General features: G+C 44.3%; 1 protein-coding gene across 1 annotated transcript in view; it reads right to left on the bottom strand.

The window, feature by feature from the left end:
* Positions 1 to 16,542, bottom strand: part of LOC126187780 (ribosome biogenesis protein SLX9 homolog) — a 74,055-nt gene that overhangs the window by 41,320 nt on the left and 16,193 nt on the right. The window lies entirely within an intron of this gene.

The following is a 16,542-nucleotide window of genomic DNA, read 5'->3' as shown; positions in this document are numbered from 1 at the left end:
CCGACTTGTAAAGTTCTGGGACCAATTGGCAACAAATTTCAAGTACACATCACAGCCTTATTCTTGCATTCTTCTGCCTCAACCTCTATAATGTTTCACAAGATACTTTTTTAAGAAAGTGATAGCTGTGGGAAGCTGCCCCTCTCCCACTTCACCTCCCTCCAACCCTTAGTGGCCATCTTATGTACGTAGGGTTTTGAGGAAAGTGCCCTGGAATCAGTAGCTCTTCAGTCAAAAGATTTTTGGCAAATGTTCATGACACTTTTATAGTGGACACCCCTTGGAGAGAACCTGTTAATGTAGTTTTTGAACCATCTCAGCTTAATTCATAAGACCATCCTGTTTACTATAGCAACAGGAAAATATGCTTATCTCCCATTCTATGATGTTCTGATTAGACAGGACGATGGCTCTCAACGTCATTCAGTTCACTGTAAGCCCAATCACATGCATTTATATTTAGTCTTCCAGTTGTAATATTCTTCTGATTCTAAGAGAGTGCAAAAAAAACTTGAACATCTAAGAGCCCTCTTTAAGGAAAATTGATATTCCATTTGGTAGATCAAAAGGATGTCATCAACTAAAGAAAAAGAAAAAAATTCTGACAATGACGACAGTAAGCCAGCAAAATCCACAGTTTCATTTCGTTTGTTGGCGACATCTCTATCAAGACAGGCAGGGTCCTATTAAAGTTCAAGTGACAGTGGCTTTCTGTCCACCATCCAAGACTGAGTACATTCTTGATCAGTGGATTACTTTTGTTATTGCAGAAGGATGGAGTATAAAAGGGCTGTTCAAAAAATATCCAATATTTTTTTACTCTAGACCTCAAGAATCATATCAAGACAAACACTCTCTGTTTGTAGGCACAAGTGATGCAGCTTCCCAATTTTTTCACACCTGCAAAAACAGTCAGTAGCTGGCTAACCGTTGATAAGTGAACACATGTAAATGGTAGTCATCGGATTGTGTGCTGTAGATAAAATTACAGAAAAAGTGGAACAATGTTATTGCATCAAATTCCATTTTAAGCTTGGCAATTCTAAAGCTGAAACACTCAGCAAGATTTAAGAAGTGTTTGAGGACAAGGGGATAGGTACCACACAGATAAAGGAATAATACACCAGTCTCAAAAACAGCTGCTTATCAGTGACGAGTGATGCACATTCAGGCAGGTCCTACATATCCGTAAATGAGGCAAGGACACTGACGGTACAGGAAGACAAATCAGAATCAGAGAACTTGCAAACAAGGTTAAAATTAGTACTGGACCCATCCATTCCATTTTAACAAAACATTTGGATCTCAAGAGGATCTCAGCAAAATTTGTGCCAAAGTTGTTAATGACTGGAACAGAATCAATTTTGTCTGGTGATCACACAGGACATGCTGGACACTGAACAGTAATCCCAACTTAACACTGGTGATTAGTTTTGAGTTTATGGGCACAATCCAGTTACAAAGTTCCAGTCACTGCAATGGAAGCAGCCATCAACCCTGAGACCCAAAAAAGAGAGGCAAGTCTGCAGCAATGTGGAAGTTATGCTGCCCTTTTTATTTTTTACACACATAATATGGTCCATCACAACAACACCCCTGAAAGTACTAATGTCAATAATGAGTACTACTAAGATGTTCTGCACTGCCTTTGGGAAGCACCGACACACAAACAGCCAGACTTGGGGACAGCAAGCAGTTGGCACCTTCACCATGATAATGCACCCACTTTTCATCCTCAATTAATTCAAACTTTTTGACCAAACACCACATGGCTGTTCTTCGTCAGCCTCCTGATTCCCCTCACCTAACACCGAGTGACTTCTGGCTTTCCGCTGAACTGACCCTAAAAGGGACCAGATTTCAGAACAGGGAAGACATTGTTTGTTTGTTTGTTTTGTTTTGTTTTAGGGTGCAGAAACAACTGGGGTCATACATGCCCACATCAAAACCACAGAACATGAAAACAGAAACGAGTTAAAAAAATGACTACACATCAATCCCAAATGACATAACAGAAGATAGCAAAAAACAAGGACATGGAGAAAGGGCTATGAAAGACACCATACAGTAACAGAGGTCTAAAACCAAAAATTTAATGACATTCGGCATATTGCTTTGATGGATAAAAAGTAAAATGTGGTCAACAGCCTGCGCGTCATTTGTTAAAATGACCGATAACTCAGATGGCAAACCCCAGCGGGAAAGTAAATGGTTAAAAAATGGAAATTCCATTAGGAAGTGGCAGACATTTAAAACTTGGGCACAATGTGTACAAAGTGGTGGGGGAGTGCCATTTATCAAATGATGATGACTAAAATGGCAGTGCCCAATACGCAACCTAGTAAAAATGACCTCCTCCTGACAGGAGGGCCGAGAGAAGATCGTCCAAGCCACTGGGAGACGCTTAATATTCCTGAGCTTATTCCCATGAAGGGAGGACCAATGGTGATGCCAAAAGGACACCTCCTGACAGACGGCAACACAGACATCATTGGAGGGAACAAAGGAACTACTGGGCTGAGGTACGAGGACTGCAGCCTTGGGGCTGCAGCGTCAGCAGCCTCATTTCCTGGCAGACCAACATGACCAGGAACCCACATAACCTTCACAGTGGCTCTACCAACGATGAACAAGTGACAGTTTTCCTGGGCCTGTTGCACTAGCGGATGGGTGGTTTACAGCACACATAGACTTTGAAGGGCTCTTAGAGAGTCTGAGCAGAGGTCACAATTGAAAAGACGGTGTTGCAGGATATACTCCGTGGCCTGTTACAGGGCGAAGAGCTCAGCTGTAAATACTGAGCAGTGTGCCGGAAGTCGACATCTAAAAATGTGGGTGCCAATGATGAAGGCACACCAACACCATGGTCAGTCTGAGAGCCATCAGTGTACATACAGATGCTATCGCGAAATTCCATGCGAAGGTCACGAAACTGAAGGCGACAGCGCGACGCTGGAGTAGCATCCTCAGGAAGCGAATGAAGGCCAAGGTTAACATGGGCCACTTCATGAAGCCAAGGTGGTGTAGGGTTCACACCCACCAGGCAAGTTGCAAGTAGTGTGAAGTTAAGCTGCCGAAGCAAATGCCAAAAGCGGACTCCTGGAGGTAACGGAGAAGAGGGACACGCCCCATACTGGCAATCAATGGAATCATCAAAGAAGGAGGCATAGGATGGGTGGCTATGCATGGCAGAAAAATGGCATGCATAGCTGCTGAGGAGAAACTCATGGCGGTAGCACAGTGGTAGTTCAGCAGCTTCAGCATGCAGACTCTCAACCAGGCTAGTATAAAAGGCGCCAGTGGCCAAACTGCTGCCACGATGGAGGATAGCGTAGAGACAACGTAAGAGGGATGGAAGTGCAGACACATAAACAAAGCACCCATAATCAAGTTTCCAACAGACAAGAGACCAGTACAAACAGAAGAGGGTGGTTCGATTGGCACCCAGGAAGTACCATTGACAAGTAGGGCATTGAGGGACTGCTTACAGTGGGCTGCCAGGTAAGTCACATGAGAGGACCAAGAGAGTTTCCTATCAAGCATGAGCCCCAGGACTTTTGTAGTTTCAATGAACAGATAGGCAACAGCGCAAGATGTAAAGGTGATGGGAGAAACCATTTATGCCACCAAAAATTCATACAGACTGTTTTGTCGGTGGAAAAATGAAAGCCATTGTCAATGCTCCAGGAGTAAAGACGATCAAGACAACACTGAAGGTACCACTCAGTGAGACAGGTCCATGGAGAACTGCAATAGATGGCAAAATTGTCAACAAAACAGGAGCCGGAGATGCCCGGCAGGAGACAGGCCATTATTGGGTTAATGGCGATAGCAAAGAGGATGACGGTCAGGACAGAACCCTGAAGCACACCATTTTCCTGGATAAAGGTGTCCGACAAGGCAGAACCCACAAGCACCCTGAAAACTCGGGTGTTTTAAAAATTCCCGAAGGAAACTGAGCAGATGGCCATGGAAGCCCCACGTGTAAAGAGTACGGACGATACCAGTTCACCAGTAGGTGTAATAGCCCCTCTCCAAATCAAAAAACCACAGCCACAGTCTGAGATTTTCACAGAAAACCATTTAAGACATTGATAGACAAAGTAACAAGATGGTCAACTGCCGAACACCACACTCAAAATCCACTCTGTGCAGTCGTTAGTAAATTGCATGACATGAGCCACTGTACTAGCCGGGCATGAATCATACGTTCCATCACCTTGCAAACACAGCTGGTGAGAGAGATGGGGCGGTAGTTAGAAGGAAGGTTTTTGTCCTTACCGGGCTTAGGTATGGGTATGACGGTGGCTTCACGCCAACGTCCAGGAAATGTGCCCTCTGCCCAGATGTGGTTGTATGTGTTAAGCAGAAAGTCCTTGCCCACAAGAGAAAAGTACTGCAACATCTGAATGTGAACAGCGTCTAGCTCTGGGGAAGAGGATCGGAATGAACTGCGAGCATGATCTAGCTCCCTCATAGTAAAGGTGGCATTGTAGCACTCACGATTCTGTGAAGAGAAGGGTATCACCCGAGTCTCCTCCACTTGTTTCCGATGAAGGAAGGCAGGGTGATAGTGGGAAGAGCTCGAAATTTCCACAAAATGGCGGCCCAAGGTGTTGGAGATAGCAATAGTGACCACATCATCATCTTCTACTGCCAGGCTGGAAACTGGCAAATGGATCTTAGTTCCTGAGAGCTGTCGCAAGTTGGCCCACACGACAGAGGAAAGGGTGGAACTGTTAAAAGAAATAGTGAATGAAATCCAGCTATCTTTTTTTGCTATCCCGGAGAACACGACTACAGTTTGCACACATCTGTTTATAATGAATGAAGTTTGCCATTGTAGGATGATGGTTAAAAATGCAGAGCATGTCTCCGTGCGTGAATTGTGTTGCGGTATGCCTCAGTCTACCATGGGACTGGGACACAGCGTGGTAAAGAGGAAGTGCGAGGAACGCGATGTTCTGCAGCAGTAAGGATAATGTTTGTGAGATAGCCCACCTCGTCATCATAACTGGGGAAATCCTGTTCTTCGAAGGTCGTCAGGGAGGTGTAAAGCCACCAGTCAGCCTTAGTAAGTTGCCATTTGCATGGGCACTCAGGTGGGGCAGGAGTCAGCAAATGGACAGCACATGGGAAATGGTCGCTTGAGTAGGCATCAGAGAGAATGGACCACTCAAGATGAAGGGGCAAGCTGGACAGTGCAGAAGGATAGGTCCAAATGGGAATAGGGGTGTGAGGAGTCGGAAACGAATGTGGGTGTTCCAAGCAGAAGAAGTTGCGTTGATTAAGAAGATCAGCCAAAAGGGCACCGAGTAGCAGAAATGTGGGAGGTAGCTGACCAATAAGCTGAAGGAAGTCGTCTGCCCTGGTGACATCAAATGATGGATGGGCATAAATGGTACAGAGGGAGAAAGTCAGGTGAGGAAGGAAAAGGCGAACTGCAACAGCTTGAAGATGAGTACTCAGGGAGATAGGTTGACTATGAATGTCATCAAATATGAGCAGCATGACGCTCCTATGAGATGGAAAGCCAATCTCAGGGGTAAGGTCAAAACGAACTGGGAAGAAATGTGAAAGGTCAAAGTGGTCATTACGACACAATTTTGTTTCCTGAAGGCAGAGTACAAGGGGATGCTGCGATGCTTAAAGCAGCCATCAATCCTCTTTGTGAGACCAAAGCCCACAAATGTTCCACTGGAAGAGAATCATGATGAGGAAGTGATGAAAGGGTGTCACCTCCGCAGTTGCCAAGTGACAGTTTGCGAAGAGTCGCTGCTACAGGGCACATGGGGGTCCACAGTAGCATCAGCTTGCTTGTTCTGCCGGTCTGTGGAGTCCAACGCAGCAAAATTGTTGGCGGTGCGCACTGGTGACACAGAGGCTGGCCAGGCTAAGTATCACGTGGCAACACCAATGAAGTCGGAGTGACCCTCTGGTACGTGCAAACCCTATCTGTCGACCTGGGGCTGGGACTCACATATTACCCAGTCGCCTGTTACGCTTCAGACACATGGGCCAGCCTTTAGGAGTGCACAGAGAGGGAGAAGAAAAAGAGGAACCTCAAACAAAGAAGTGGAGGAACGAGAGGAGAAGGGAAACAAAGAAAGGAAAAGGGAACAAAAGACAGGGATGAGACTATTCTTATGTCAGCGACAGACAATGCTCAACATTCCCAATAACACCCCAGACATGTTCCCCAAGGGAGGGGAAAAAGAATACCAAGAGGATAGATATGCAGCACGGAACGGGAAAAATGCTGCAAAGGCTGGGGCCCCTTGGCAGCCAAGCACGAGTCCACCAAAGAGTGGCGAGCCCCCGGGGAGGGGAGCACGGTGCAGAATTCCATGGAGCAGCTGTGCACCACGTCAAAAGAAGCTTTCCTGTGATGCTTTCAGAAGTGGCAGCAACTTTGGGAGAGATGTGTAGAAGTCAAAGGGGACTAATTTGAAGGTGACTATTGTCAAACAATTGTGTCTGAATAAAAATTGATTTTATCAATAAAAGTCAGATACTTTTTGAACAGTCATTACATGTAAACCCTTGTCAGTGTGGTATGGTATAATAGTTTAGATCACACATACATTGGAAGAACATTATGTACACTATCAATGCAGCACTCGCGTGTTGCAACCAATGAAATCTCCACTGTTGAACATTAGATATCCACTGAGCATACAACTGAATATGATGAATCAAAAATTTTGTCTACTGGTTATCCACTTTTGGATTATTAAAGATTTTATGAACATACATCAGGCAAAAAACCAGTGGCTATCAACTGGCTACCACAGGGAATCCTATTATTTCCGTGATTTGCTCTCAGTGAACACAACGGAGTAAGCCGAGGGACACAGCGAGCGGCAACCAAATGGACATCTGAGTTTCCACCACTGATGGCATTGTCTGCTGGCAGTGTGGTCGGTCTTGCAATTATGATTATGACACATGCACAAAGTGCGTATAGTGTGATAATGAATTGTGCAACGTACGTAGTCGATATCTGTGTTTGATGGCTCACCTGATGCCAGGTGCCTAAATGAAATATCGTGCATGGTAGTAAACAATGACTGGTTGCACAGCCAAAACAACACAGATTCTTCAGTATCCTGGTAACATTTCAAGGTACACAGCTCACAAAGAGTATGAAAAAATAATAAATGAAATCCCAGGAATCAACATGGGACCAGGCCTTGACTCTGGCAACAACACATTTCACTATCATTTGCTAATCATCTGCAGCGGTAACATATTGGTTTCAGCAAGAGAATCAACTAACCTCTTACACTCCAGTTCCAGCATGTAACCCACACAAGATGCCAGTGTTATGCAAGCAACTTACCAGAAGATTGGTTAACCAATCCCAGCTGAAAACTATGTTAGCAAACCAATCAATGCAGGTGACTTCTAGGCTTAAAACCTTCATAGTTAACATAATGTTCCCTTCACGTAACCATATGCAAACTTTTTCACACTACTAGTAACATGGACAAACAACAAACAGAATGTATACACCAGGTGGTAATCAGTCAACATTCACATATGTTGGGGTAAGCTCACTTATGTACTCTTTACAGCCTACACATTCTTACAAGAATAAGAAACGTTGTCAGTAAGAAAATCAACTTTTTCTCATCTACAAATGAAAGAACATGTGCCATATCCTTCACAGCTCTCAATAAAGCCTATACAATCATTAACTTCCATGGTCCTTCCAATGACATGGATAGGAAGGATATTGAAAAAGTACAAAAACACTGGAGAGCACTAGAAGAAACAATGGATAAGTAGGAAACAATGGAGCAGGAGAAGAAACTCAAGAATAGCTGGAGAGTACCCAGCCCACAACAGAAGAAACAGGACCGGTAGACCCATGCAGAAACTACAAGCTGGTCCCTAGATCTACAGCATTTGAACATTTTCCCACAAAAGACATGGAAATGTCACAACACTACATTAAGGGAGATGCATCTCCACCAGGCGCGGCTCGTAATTAAAGGCTCTGAGGCGGAGCCGCCCCAAAATATATGTTAAAGAAAATTTCGCAAGAACGTATTACATAATTTAAATTATCAGGACGAATTTCCCATATTTCCCATTCCGATTAAAATAACGATGGTCAACGTTTTTGGAACTCTTTGTATCGATAGATGTTTTCCGAACGGTTAGTAGTGTTTAGGCTGCGCATTGGAACTTCCGTAAGCTGCGTGTAGTAACGGTTTGGGGGCATGGCTTCTACATAGTACTGCTCTTTATGGGCGACCCGAAGGCTCAGAGCTTGCAGCCTAAGGGTGTCATACCGACCACCACACATTTTTCACATTCCGTTATCTATGTAATAAAGGAATGTAGAGTGGCCGAAACTTCACTATCCAATCTCTGTCTGTGCACATCTCTAATACGCTTCGATGCGTCATTAATCAACATTTAGTATTATTGTTTTGATAATGTTTTAGATAGTTGTTTTGTTTCTGTCATTGGCTATTTTATCCACATTTAGAATAAGTTTGCAAATATCCCGCCAGAGTGCACTAGCCTACAGTAACATAACAGTACTGCCATCTAACGAGAGTTTCATAAGTGATTAGAGGACAAAGCATGCAAAATTTGTCCCATTACTTTACTTTTCTTGCTTGCTGATGCTGACTGCTTTTGTTGATACCGTGCGATATTAGCAAGTTTCTTTTTCGGAGTGTATTCTTCAAGATTCTAGTGAGTTTTACTTGCACAAGACCTAGTTTAGAACTGAAAACACCAAAAATATTAAGCAGCCGCGAAGTTAACATTCATCGCATTAAAGATCTCTCCGAAACGCGTCTTTTCATATGATTTGCTGCAAAGTGTCAGAAAATGTAATGATGACGTATAAAAACACTAACCAAAGATTTTAACTCGAAGTTAGCTTCTAATGATATTTAATACCTGATTATAGAAGATACAGTACGTAAAATTATGGGTAGAGAGTGATCTGCCCACCCCCCTCCCCCTGAATTCTTAGTTGTTTGTCAGAAATCTGTAGCGTCACCCGAGGTCTATGTTGGCTCCGATCGATAAATACCGCAGCCTTTCCCAGTATAGAAACCACGAGCCGCGCCTGATCTCCACTATATAGTGAGTAGCAACTTTCCTTTTCATAATATTGTCACATTCCATCCTGGATTTTCCATTGTTTGAACAATAAATTAAGGGTGTTTCAAGTGGATCATGTTGCTATTAGCAGGAAAAATGGCAATAAAATACTCAATATGAAGGTACTGAGCAGTGCCAACATTGACTCAGATCACTATCAGTCACTGGCCAGAGGAAAGTAATTCCCACTCACAAAGCACAGAAATAATAACTGCAATAAATTCACAATTCACAGATTCAATTCAGCCTGTCTGCAAGATAATGACATTCTCAACAATGCATTAGCTAACAACTACAAAAAACCATGACATGCAGCAATTGCTACTACATCAGTGGCCAAGAAGAACAAACATCCATGGCACACAACAGCATGTGGCAAGGTAACTGAGTATACAAGCAAGTGTGGCTCAAGTGACACACCAATAAAAGGACAGTTAATCATACAATCTTCCTACAACCAGAAAAACCACAACCAAGGTCATAAGAAAACCCAAGAGAGAGTATACAAGGACATCATTGAGTGGGCCTTACAGAAGAAGAACAACAGAGACCTTCATTAAAATATCCATCTGCAAGTAATTGCCTGTTTGGCCCAGACACTTCACCTCCATGGACCAGATGGGAAATTTAAACTCAGTAAGAAGGGTAGCAATCTCAGAATACTTCACCAGATTCCTCAACCTGAAGAGAAGTTGTACTCTGGGATTCCCACCAACTGAAGAGAAGAGCCAGATGATTATTTCCCCAAATCAAATCCAACAAAGCCTCACCTCAAGTAGAAATCTGTTGACTTCCAAAATACCCAACTCTGTAGGCGAATATTCCCTCTTCTGCACATGAACCAAATTGGGTGTAGATAAGACCTTGAACTCTTTGAAAGAAAAACTGACCAATATGACATCCAAAGTAAAATTCACAAAAGTGTCAAGAAAATTCAAGATAAGAACTGGTGTTGGACAAGGAGACCATCTAAGGAGAAATTGACACCATCAGAAACAAACATATTATTAACTTCTGCAGTAGATGATGTTTTCATAATCAGTCTTTTCAGATGTTGGCTTCATGTCAACATAATAAATTCAGTCTGTCTGCAAAATTTCAGGTAAAATAGCTGCAACTATAGCTCTGGGGGTCACTGCTGAGAAGTTAGCATATTCATTACGAATGGCACATTGTTGTTGTAGTTGGTTGGTTGGTCTGGAGTGAAAGGGACTAAACTGCAAGGTCATCAGCACCTTCATCTGTTAACTGGAAAACCAGGAGTGGTCATCAAAGAAAGGATGTGAAAGGCAAATCCTGGAAAGTCTTCTTAAGTATAACTAACACAATAAAAAAAACAGAGATAAAGGCCCAGAAAAAAGACAGCAAAGACAAGATCAGCAAGACAAGGCATTAAAACCAAAAAGTGAAAAAGAATAAAGAGAATAAAAAGGTGGAAAGGCCAGAGGCTGGGCCACAGAGCAAGATCCGACAAGGGAACCCGGGAGGAGGGGGGGGGGGGGCAGGAGAGGGGTGGAGGGGTGCCCCACCAAACCCTCAGGCAGTCAATGAGGCAAAAAAGCCATATCTTAAAGGGATGAATAGAAACAGCCTTTACGGGCAAAACATAACACCAGATCAGCTGCATGGCGTCGTCTGCTAGCACCAGAGACAGCATGTCAGGAAGATTAACATGTCACCTCAAAGCAACCAAACTAGAGCAGTCTATGAGTAAGTAGGCCACAGCCAGGTAGGCTCTGTTTCAGCATCCTCATGGCAGAGAATGTGGCCATGGGTCAGCCAAGTGTTGCCAATGCAGAGTCGACAGAGGGCAGTGGATTCTCTGTGAGAAGCATGCAGGGAAGACTTCCTCATGGTCATGATCTCCTTAATTGTCCTCACTTTGTTTGGGGAGATCAAGGCAGGCCATTCTGAGTTCAGCCTTCCAGCAACTGATGGTCTGCTTCTGGAATCCCAACCTCCAAATCGACATTCTGGTGGCCATGTTGGCCTACAGGTCGGCGCAATAATTTTGCAAAATCCCAACAAGACTGGGAGGCCAAACAAAAACAATTGGTCATCCAGCTTGTTGGAGGTCAGTGACAAGATCCTGGATAGCCACAACCAGTGAGTGAGGAGAGTAGTGCTGGTCTATAGTGTGAAAGCTGCTAAGGAGTCACTACAGATTAGGATACCCTTGCCAGTGCAAGAATGAACATGGGTAAGGGTTAGTTTAATGGCCATCATTTCAGCAGTGATGACACTGCAGCTGTTTAGCAGAGAGTGGAGTTGACAGCACCGTGCATGTGTGTTTGCAAAGCTTATTCACCAGTCGACTGTTGAGCCATTGGTGAATACCACTTCTGAACTCAGATATGGCTCTAGAACAGCCAAGAGCACGTAACAAAAAATCATGGGGTCAACAGAATCTTTTGGGCCAAACAAGACTTTGATACAAATCTGAGATTGGGATATACGTCATGTGGACAGGTGACAGTGGAGGAAATTGCAGTTCCTAACAGGCACACTGGATGCAGGCAGCAACTGTGAATCAGTTCTGTGTCACTGTTATGTGAGGTGGAGTTCCATTCCAGGAAAAAGGACACGGTAGTTGGGATGTTCAGGGAAGCTATGAACGCATATAGCGTAATTCAACAGCTGTTGTTGGCACCTCATAGGTAATGGAGTGACTCCAGTCTCGACTAGTAGGCTGTTTAGAGGGGTAGTTCGGAAGGCTCCTGTCGCAAGTCAGCCCCCACAATGATGAATGGGGTCCAGTATTCACAATTCTGAGGGTTATGCTGAACCATATGCAAGACTCCCATAATCGAGACAGAATAAAATCAGGGGTTTGTAGAGCAGCAAAAGGATAGAGTGGTCTGCATCCCAGATAGTGTTAGTGAGGCAGTGAAGTGTATAGAGGTGTGTCAACATTTCGCACAGACTGGTGAAGGTAGAGGAAGCCACGTCAGCCAGGAATTGAAGACCATTCCCAAAAACTGGTGTGTTTCAACTACAAGAAGTAACTGATTGTCTTGGTAAAGCTATGAGTGTGGGTGGGCAGTACAATGGTGACAGAAGTGCGTGACATGAGTCTTGGTGGCGGGAAACCAAAAGCCATGGTTGGGAACCCATGACTGCACCTTTCTTATGGCGCCCTGTAGTGACTCTCAGCAACACACATACTAGAGGAGAAATATTGAAAGCAAAACTCATTGGCATATAAGGTGGGTGATACCAAGGCACCACAGCCACCACTAGACCACTGATGGCCACCATAAAGAGAGGAACTCTTAGTACAGAGCCCTGCGGGATCCCGTTCTCTTAGATATGGAGTACTGAGTGAAGCACCTACTTGAACCCAGATCATATGGTGCAACAGGAAGTTCTAGACAAAAATCGGGAGTGGATCCCGGAGACCCCACTCATGTCAGTAAGGCTGATTGGATGGTAAATGTCCATCTCTAGGAGAGAGATGTTTCAGCATCTGGCTGTGGATGCAGTCTGGCCCTGAGGCCGTATGGGGGAATGGACTAGAGTACTGGAGAGTTCCCATTTGCTGAATGGAGCACCAGGTGGCTGGTAGTAAAAGATAAGTGCATTCTCTCCATCTGCTGTTTAATTAGCTGAAAGGCATGGTGGTAGTTCTCAGATGCAGATGCACGAACATAATGATCAGCAAAATGTTCAGCGTGTAATATCTCTTTATATTCGATGAATTATTCTGATACAATTCTACCCTTGAATGACGTTTACTAATTTTCTATCTTCATACTCGCAGAATCCATGCGCAAAGTAGTTTCATACTTCGTGCCGATTAGCCTGAGCTTTGTTTCGAAGAACTGTAATCTGATTATTGAGATTTATGACAGAAGATAACTGATACGAAATTGTACGATTAAAAGGGAAATATATATATATTGCTCCTTCATACAAAAGGTGTGTATTTGACATTTGAGAATTAATGATATTCATCGATATATTGCGTAGTTGTTAATCAGAAGGGAACTTCCGAAAGACTGGATACGAACCTGCATTACTTCTTCGGAAGGTTAAACTTCATGAAAGCCAAATATCCGCTTGATCCGAGGTTTCCTGACTGATTACACAACGCTCCCAAAAATTACGAGGCATTTTATTTGTACAGATTAGCAGACTGCCGCAAAGCACGAGCCTCCAGAGAAGAAGAATCATCACCTGATTTCATTCTAACAAGTAAAATTTCTGAATCATTTTGAGTGAATGAGCTATGACTGTGTTTCATATTATGAATGACTGATTGCTCGAACGAATTGAGAGCTACATAATCACGTAGATGGGAGGAAAAATTACAACCGATAGCATCTTGATTGTTATAAATGGAACCCTCTAAGAAAATACTTGGTACATTTGCAGCGGACTGGAAGTATAGGGGCATCTGATCTTTGCCCATACTTGTGATAGAAAAGTATGTGATCCAAAGGTGGAAACATACTGCTCCCTGCATTCTTGCTTTTGTTGTTCTATGAGATAGTAGATGAGGGCACAGAACCGTTTAAAGGCAATGAGGTGCTCCTGTGAAGGGTGCTGCTTACAGTGTTGGAAAGCCCTCCTACGATCTCGATCTCTAATAGATGCAGCAGTCCCCGTGGACACCAAGGTACCATCTTCAGACGGGGAAGATGGAATGGCTTGGTCGAATGCCAAAAGAACGGCTGCCACCATATGCTGCACAGTCACATCCATACTGCATTGCAATGGGGAGCTAAGGATGAGCAGAGGTGAACCTATCCCAGTCTGCATCACGGAGAACCCATCTGGGTGGGCATCGACGGGATGGGAAGGACAGGGAGATCAAGAAGTGGTCATTACCACACAGGCCATCCTGGACTGTACAGTAGATAGATGGTAGAAGATCAGGGCTGAAAAAAGGAAAGATCAACAGCTGAATAAGTCCTGTGTGCCACACTAAAGTGTATGAGGGCACCAAGTTCAAGAGGCATAGATCGAACTGGGTAAGTAAAGTTTTGATTCCTTTACCACAGCCAGTGGTCATTGTACCACCCCACAAAGGGTTGTGGGTGTTGAAGTCGTTCAAGACTAGGAAAGGTGGGGACAGCTGAATGCAGACAGTATATAATGGGACACGACATCATCGAGAGGATGATAAACATTACAGATGGTAAAATACTGATGTGCCCTTACCAGAACAGCCACAGCCTCCAAAGATCAAGGCATTATATACAGGGTCCAGCACATACATGCAAACTCCACCCGATACCCTCTCATAGTCGGTACAATTCTTAAAATAACCTCAGTAGCCGTGAAGGGCAGAAATCGATTTGCTGGAAAACATTTTTCCTGGATGACAATACAGAATGCAGGGTACATGCTTAAAAGCTGGAGCAGCTCAGCCAGCTACCAGTACAATTCCTTGGTGGATCAGACTGTCTGAATACTGTGGGGGCACAAAGCAATCCGGGGCAGGGGAGGACGTAGATTATGACCCATGGTCATGTGCTAACACAGGTTCAGACATCAGGGGATCCAGTGAAATAGATTCTGTGGAGATCTGGTGCCTCAGGAGCCACCAGAATTTCCACCTTGGGCACAGAAGGAGTACATGCAGAGTCCAGTGGTGTGGGGGCCACAGGAATTTTGTCCTCCTCCTTAGAAGACAAGGACTGAGAAGGTGTCCCTGAATTGGTTTCAGGGACAGAGGAGGAATCAAAGCTCGACAGCCAGCAGCCTGGACCAGCAAGGAAGATTCCATAGAAGGCAGAGTCCTGAGAGACCTCTTCCTAGATAGAGAAACTGGAGGAGGATGGGATGCCACCACCTTGGGGATGGGGACTGGGGAACTTGGCTGGTTGGGAGCCAATATTCCTGAAATGGGTGTGGTGGAAGCATCAGAAGGGCCCCCTAGCACCTGGGGGGGCAGGTATCAGCATGTGGTTCTGAGGGTCCACTGTAAGAGGCACAACAGAGAAAGGCACCATTGACGGAGATGGAGACAACATTGCAACTGTAGCGTAACACTGTATCATTTGTACGGGATTTACATGCTCATACTTTTTTCTGGCCCCCTGATTGACAGCTTGTCCAGGATTTTCTTCTCACACTTAAAAATGGAGCAATTTGGTGAGCAGGGAGAGTGGAGCTCACCACAGTTTACACAGGTGGAGGGAGGGACACATAGAACATTTGTGTGCAGTGGACATCCATAATCCCTGCAGACAGGGGCAGCAATGCAACACAGAGACATGCTTCCGAACTTCATACACCTGAAGCATCTCATGGGAGGAGAAACACACGAGTTACATGTCACACCAGTAGACCATCACCTTGAACTTCTCGGGCAATGTATAACCCTCAATGGACACGATGCATGAAATTCACATCCTGTAACTCAAAGTTGGCCCCGCAGCTCATCATCAGATTGCAAAAGCATATCACAGAGAAAGATGACAGCCTGGACCATATTAAGACTCTTGCGGGGAGTGACAGTCACAGGAATGTCACCCAATTTTCCACAACAGAGCAGCACTTACGACTGGGAAGGCCTTGTGGTCAAAAAGGTGTCCCTGTTGGTACTGGTACAGACAGGTATTAGTGGGAGGATTTGCTCCTTGTCATCTAGTCCTGCATTCCTCTGATGGCATGGCAAGGGAAGGGAATGCACTGGGATCATACTTCATTACATCGTATGAGGCCTTTCAATTTGAAGAGACTGCTGCAGTCGTGTGAGCACCAGCAGGAGAAAGTTTAAGTTGATTCATATGTGAACTATCTGGCATGGTGCCACCTGCCACAGCAATGGCTACCTGGCCGTTAATCCATTCCCAGGAGTACCCATGTTCCAGTCATGATGGGGCACATACTCTGTGGCACACATGGGGAGTGTGCAGAGCAGGTACCCACAATGTGATCACTGCATGGTCAGGGGGCTACCACCGGGCAGGTACTTGATTTTATTTTTGATTTTACACGTCTAGTTCCATAGTACCACATTGAGGAACAAATCTCAAGGTCTGGGAATGTGTCAGTACTTGAAATTACAACATAAAAGTAATAACAGATAAAATAAAATGCTTAGAACCCAAAAAAAGACAAGCCCTAAGTTTATTTAAATGCAATCAACAATATAACACAGGAACCAGCTTAATTTTTCAAGGAACTCCTCAACAGAATATAAGGAGTGACCCATGAGGAAACTTCTCAGTTTCGATTTGAAAGCACGTGGATTACTGCTAAGATCTTTGAATTCTTGGGGCAGTTTATTGAAAATGGATGCAGCAGCATACTGCACACCTTTCTGCACAAGAATCAAGGAATTATGATCCAAAAGCAGATTGGATTCCTGCATAGTATTAACTGGGTCAAAGCCTTGGGAACAAGCTGATATTGTTAACAAGAAATGGCAATAAAGAATATATATATTGAGAGGCCAACGTC

Source organism: Schistocerca cancellata, chromosome 5, assembly GCF_023864275.1.
Source record: "Schistocerca cancellata isolate TAMUIC-IGC-003103 chromosome 5, iqSchCanc2.1, whole genome shotgun sequence".
Lineage (NCBI taxonomy): Eukaryota > Metazoa > Arthropoda > Insecta > Orthoptera > Acrididae > Schistocerca > Schistocerca cancellata.
The sequence above is the reverse complement of the archived record's forward strand: the minus strand, read 5'-3'. Positions and strand labels throughout refer to the sequence as shown.